The sequence below is a fragment of the Adiantum capillus-veneris genome, chromosome 12 (genome assembly GCF_014529385.1).
Source record: "Adiantum capillus-veneris isolate H3 chromosome 12, ASM1452938v2, whole genome shotgun sequence".
Taxonomy (NCBI): Eukaryota; Viridiplantae; Streptophyta; class Polypodiopsida; order Polypodiales; family Pteridaceae; genus Adiantum; species Adiantum capillus-veneris.
This window is the reverse complement of record NC_140942.1, coordinates 55,385,933-55,392,398: the sequence shown is the minus strand read 5'-3', so window position 1 is coordinate 55,392,398 and position 6,466 is coordinate 55,385,933. Positions and strand designations below refer to the sequence as shown.

The window sequence follows — 6,466 nt, the reverse complement described above, 5'->3', positions numbered from 1 at the left end:
TTTTTTAAATCTTCAATTACTTTGTACATTTCTATGGAGCATATATTCACAACCTAATTCCTAACACACAAATCACAATCCACTAAAGACTTCAAGTCTTCCATAGTATCCATAAATGAAAACTCATCAAACACACCTATAATCTCCAGGGGTTACTATATGTAAGATCTATATATCGTGTGCATTCAAGGATAGTTCATAAAACCCCTTAGCTATGAGTTTTTCACCAAAAAGGAGACCCTTTTTCTAGTCAATCTATAAATTTCTTTTCAAGACCAATTTTTCAACACTCTTCTATACGTGAAAATTTGAGAAACTATAGGAAACAGTATTCCCTACTATTGAACCCATGTGATAGAAATTTTGCTATTGTAGTGAACCCCCCCCCCCCCCCCCCCTTCCCAAAACCTATTTCCTACACGAACTATCCATTCATGATTTATATATATTGGTCATTTTCTTTTTTGGTATGAAATATTTGATATGGGGTTAGCCTATGATCCATAGTCTATTAATGCAATGCATGGCTCTTCTAAGTCTCCCACTTTCACTAGAGTCTCGGTAGCTGCTCTTGTGTAATGACTCTTAGATTAATAACTCTTACGAGCGGTATCTTTTTCATCTTCATCACCCAAGAAATGACCTTGGTTTACTCCTCTTGTAGACTTGTAACATCTATTAACATTTTCATTGCTTTGTTTAACATAAACATGTACACATTATGAATTTCTAAATTCTTCTTCATCCTGGACACAAATAGACTCAGGAAGAGATTCTTGCTTTCTCTTAATAATGTCGATTATCTCTTTATGGAACTCTTGATTTTCTATGCCTAGAACCTCACCCAAAGTAAATGCAACCTTATTATTCAAAATCCTCTCTTCTAATTTTTTTTTGAGATTTGTTATTGCCTTTATATTGGAGGTAGTAAGCTAATAAATCTTGTCCAAATTAACTTCGACTCTTTTTTGGTTAATAGGCTCCACCTTCAACCCATAGGTGGTTCCCTCAACCGTTGAGATGACATGTGTAGTAGCCATGTCCTCGAATAGCTTATTCCTTCCTCCTTTGACAAATTACTTCCCAAAGGCTTACCTGCTTCACTTAAGTTAATCTGGACTCTTTAAAGAAAAAAAGATCGTTCATCAAAGCATTCATTGAACCTTTCAGAACCCCTCCTTTCATTGTTGATACCATCACATCATATGCACCTGTGTACAAATCCTTCTCTAGTTTTAGGTCTTTGCCTTGTAGATTGGTTTGATGGTTCTCTTCTAACCTTGCAATCTTTAACTATAGTTCTTGCCATCTAAGATAGATTTTTACCTCTTTGGAACCACAATAATAACCTTTATAAAACTCTCACGAACGCTCGGGGCTTGAGTAAGTTTGACTATGATCTTGTCTCTTTGTCATTTTTGCTTAGCTAGCCCCCATGCTCATCTCCAATCCCCCTTACATGCTCATTCATCTGAAGAATCACAACTAGCTAAAAACTTTATACCATCTATTCCATAGTCTATTAATGCAATTGATGGCTCTTCTAAGTCTCCCACTTTCACTATAGTCTTGGTAGTTGCTCTTGTCTAATGACTCTTAGAGTAATAAGTCCTATGAGTGGTATCTTATTCATATTCATCACCCAAGAAATGACCTTAGTTTACTCCTCTTGTAGACTTGTAACATCCAATAACATTTTCATCCTTTGTTTACCATAAACATGGGACACATTATGCATTTCAAAATTCTTCTTCATCCAGGACACAAATAGACTCAGGAAGAGATTGTTTCTTTCTATAATGTCAATTATTTCTTTGTGGAACTCCTGATTGTCTATGCCAAGAACCTCACCCAAACTAAATTCAACCTTATTATTCAAAATCCTCTTCCCAAAAAAAATTGAGACGTGTTGTTGCCTCTATATTAGAGGTAGTAAGCTGAACATCTTATCCAAATCAACCTTGACTCTTTTTTGGTCAATAGGCTCCACGTTCAACCCATGGGCGGTTGCCTCAACCATTAAGATGACATGTCTAGTAGCCATGTCCTCAAATAGCTTATTACTCCCTCCTCTGCCAAATTCCTTCCCAAAGGCTTACCTATTTCACTTGAGTGAATCTTGATCTTTGAAGAAAAAAAGATCCTTCATCAAAGCATTCATCGAACCTTTCACAATATCTCCTTTCATTGTTGATACCATCACATCGTATGCACCTGTGTGCAAATCGTATGCACCTGTTTACAAATCGTTCTCTTTTTTTAGGTCTTTGCCTTGTAGATTGGCTTGATGGTTCTCTTCTAGCCTTGCAATCTTTAAGGCGAGCTCTTGCATTTCCTTGAAAAAACCATCTAAGATAGATTTCTTCCTCTTTGGAACCACAATAATAACATCTACAAAACTCTCACAAACTCTTGGGGCTTGAGTAGGTTTGACTATGATCTTGTCTCTTTGTCATTTTTGCTTAGTTAGCCCCCATGCTCATTTCCAATTCCCCTTACATGCTCATTCATATGAAGAATCACAAGTAGATAAGAACTTTATACCATCTCCGCTTCAGGTACTCAATGTAGCTCCATATCCTTTACATAACCACAAAGACACTTTGTTACATATCTACCATTAGATTGGTCAAGTTTACGCACCACTGATTGAAGGAATTTTCTTGAAGAAAGATCTTTATTTTAATAGCTGGTTTATGCTACATAAACACAAAAAAGGCTTGAAACATTTGCATTACAATAGAATCAAAATTGCATCCCTTGTTGCTCTTGTTTCTCTATAACTTAAAATCTTTCTATTGAGACCTTCAATTAAGCTTCCGTTCCATCACCCTAGCCCATTTCACGTTGGGTTCACCAAAAATGTATTAGAAAGTTTGAGGTGGTGTTTGAAAAGGACCAGGGTTTTGACTTTGAGAGTTCATTGCAAAAACTAGTAAATCATAGAGGATTCAAAGCAAAAGACACAAAATCAACTCAAAACTCTTGTATGTATGATGATATGGTGTAGACTCCCGCCTAATTGCACATATGAAGTGTTCATTTGTCCTATTATAAACCTTAATCTTTCGCTTCAATTACTAAATAAGACCATTTTATACAATCTTAGGCGCTTCGTTAGACAGTCCCAAATGCTTACTTTAAGAGAGAAAACCCTATTTGATGGCCTCACAAGCTCGAACATGAGGTAGATACAGCACGCACGGGACTACTCTATAAAGTAGCCCCCTAGCTTGAGCAACCATGACCACCATTGTAAATGTGTCATTGTGATATATGCTTCTTTGGCTATTTTTGGATTTGCTTTATCAATATGTTGCCATTTTTAGCCCAAGCAAGCTAGGAAAGATCCCCAAATTTGTGAGAAACTTCCCTTGGCCTCCAATTACACGTTGAAACCCACGTGTCAAGCATGTTGGATACATTCTTTATAGATATACATGAAACTTGCTAATTTAAGAGGAGATCAACCGCATTAGACTTTCCAAGCAAGATGAGCGTGCCACTTCAAAACACTTGACAGTTGTACATTCCTAAATCAAGTTAAGCATTTATTCATTTGAGAAAATGTGCAAGAGTGATACATCTAGGGCCTCGTCTCCCTACTAAGGTATGTACACAATTGGAACCATTGCAACCTCTCACACATATGACATTATGTACATTGTTGCATTTGGTGCCAGGTAGATATTTTATTTTCACATTATACACATGTCAACAACATCAAGTTTTGTGATGGCTGTGATATTGTACTATGCGTTTGTGATATCGTACTATGCGTTTACTTGGACAACACAGTTAGACTATGGGGCACATGGAAATGATGTGGAAAATGTAGCAACAATTTACACTTGCATATCAACATAATACCGCATCAACAAATTTCGGGGCAAAGCCATTTAAAAAGTCGAGAGATGGCACAGTAGCCAACCATGCGAGATGACGAGAGATGCTCCATCAGATTCTCCATCAGGAGATGACGAGAGATGGCACAGTAGCACAGCACCACGCGAGAGGAGAAAAACGTCACGTGCGTCAAGTAGCACAGCACCACGTAGTTGCCGGGGAGGCGGGCGAGAGAGAGAGAGAGATTTAACGTCGTAGGAGCAATCCACAGAGAGAGAGAGAAAGAGAGAGAGAGAGAGAGAGAGAGATGAGAGAGAGAGTCTCTACGCCTTCTCTATAAGAAGAGATGCGGCCACTCATCACGTTCCGCATTGCAACCTTTGGCATCTGGTGTGCACTTTGCAGCTTGGCATGCAAAACTCAAAAGCGTCAATACTTTTCTCCGGTAATTATACATGAGAGAGAGAGAGAGAGAGAGAGAGAGAGAGAGCTACTTCCAAAACATAATAGGACGACTTCTTCTCTTATGAGGTTTTGTAGAAGGCAAGAAGGCTCTTGAGGTATTGCCGAGGGTGTGCTTCTTGTCGAGGCAGAGATCGATGCCATTATCAATGACTTTGGTGATTTTGCACACACTCTTGCCCTTAAACAACATGTGCCTCATGTGACCTACACGGAAGAGTGACCACATCCTATTATTATGCACCATATTGGTTTATTTCGTAACAGTAGTCATCGACACAAATAATCTATAGTGGTAACATTCTTTCAATGATGAGAGGCCTCGCTTGGTGTGGGGATGGAGCACCATGTTGCTGATGGGATCTCCAGTACCCACTTCGTCAACACATGGGCAGACATAGCAAAGGGGGGAAGGCATTCCACGTCATCCTTTTATCAATCATACCCTTTTGCGGACGCGTGACCCATCTACACCAACATTTTCGCACATCGAGTATCAACCTCCCCCTTCACTATTGCCCTCTAGCAAATATGATCGCAGCATTGCAGTACAACCAAATGTAGTGGCAAAATTCAAGAACAAGCTCTCTTCACATCATAATGACAGTGGGCCTACAAATACGAACGACAATGTGGCTTGCAATTTTTTCTTTCTCACTCGAGCACAGGTAAAAATTATGGTTGGTTGCTCAATTGCATAACATAAGGTAGTGTTCCAATGTCCCATTTTATAGTGTAATTTTCCCAAAAATCTAGCATTTTGGCATAAATATTGGCTGCCTCATTGCCTTAATCTTAAAAATTGAGATTATGAAAATGCTTTGTTTTGAGCACTGCCAGTCACACCCATGCAGAACTTCAACTTTGATGGCTAGCTCTTAGAATAAGTCTCAAGCATTTTCTTTTCTAGCCCGTTAGTCCAATAACAAGTGACGATTTCCGTTACAGTTGTTCATAATTTACTGTAATATTATGTTCATATTTTGTGTAATTTGAACATATTCACTGTGTGGTGCTAATTTAAGGTGTTTTCTGGGGAAAATTGTTGATATTGAGCATTTTAATGTTGGCAAGTTGTGGAGCTGCAAGCGACGGCAATGGATGGAACAAGAGGGGTGACATACAGCACATACGAGGCAGTGGCAACACATGTGTGGAGGTGTGTGTCAAGGGCACGAGGGTTGAGTGAGAAACAAGAGACAAAATTGTACATAGCAATAAAAGGGAGAAGCCGATTGCAACTAGCCTTGCCAAGAGGCTACTTTGGCAATGCCATCTTCACTGCCACACCCATGGCACAAGTCGGTGAGCTAGACAAAGGCCCACTAAGTGTGGGTGCCCAAAGGATTAGGGAGGCCATCGCACGTATGGACGATGAATATTTACTATCAACACTTGATTATTTGGAGCTACAACCTGGCCTAGAGTTTCTTGTTCAAGGTGCCCACACCTTTCGTACTCCTAATGTCCGTATCACCTCTTGGACCCACCTTTCCATCCACGATTGTAACTTTTTGTTGGGGCTGCCCCATCTTCATGGGCCCTATTGGCATCTCATTTGAAGGCCTCCCTTTCATGCTTCCTAGCTCCTCTGGTGGTGGTGGCGTCTCCATTTCCCTTGCCCTTGCCTCCCACCACATGCCCACCTTTGAGCAACCCTTCTACCAGTTTTGATTGTCTCCATTGCCCCTAGTACTCTTTTTAGTATGAAATGGACATGCTAGCTTTTGTATAAGTATTTTTAGCTTGAAAGGTCCTTCTCTTTATTCTCTAAGATTGAGTCAATGGGCATGTGAGTTTCTCTTGTTTTAGAACACCCATGTGATTCTTCACCTTGTTTGGCTAGCCAACGCTCTACAAATTTGTCCTTACTGTGTTTTTTTTTATTGAACTGCATTTTCATTATTCAAAGGTCCATTTTTGACACCTTGTTTCTGTAAAGAATGAGGATGCAAGAGAGCTACACAAGACAAGCACAAAGCACACAGAGATGGAAAGCTTTTTCTTCTTCTTTACAGAAAAGAGAGTACGAAATGACTAAGTGCTAAAGCTGAAAAGTAGCACATATGTACATAAGGTCACTAAGTGTGAACTCGCTAGAAGCGTACTAGGCTGGCACTATAAGTGTAGTCCAACTGTAGAATCACTGGCAGAGATC

At 39.5% G+C, this 6,466-nt stretch overlaps 1 pseudogene; it reads left to right on the top strand.

The window, feature by feature from the left end:
* Positions 1–3,939: 3,939 nt before the first annotated feature.
* Positions 3,940–5,982, top strand: LOC147445772 (shikimate O-hydroxycinnamoyltransferase-like; annotated as a pseudogene).
* The last annotated feature ends 484 nt before the right edge of the window (positions 5,983–6,466 follow it).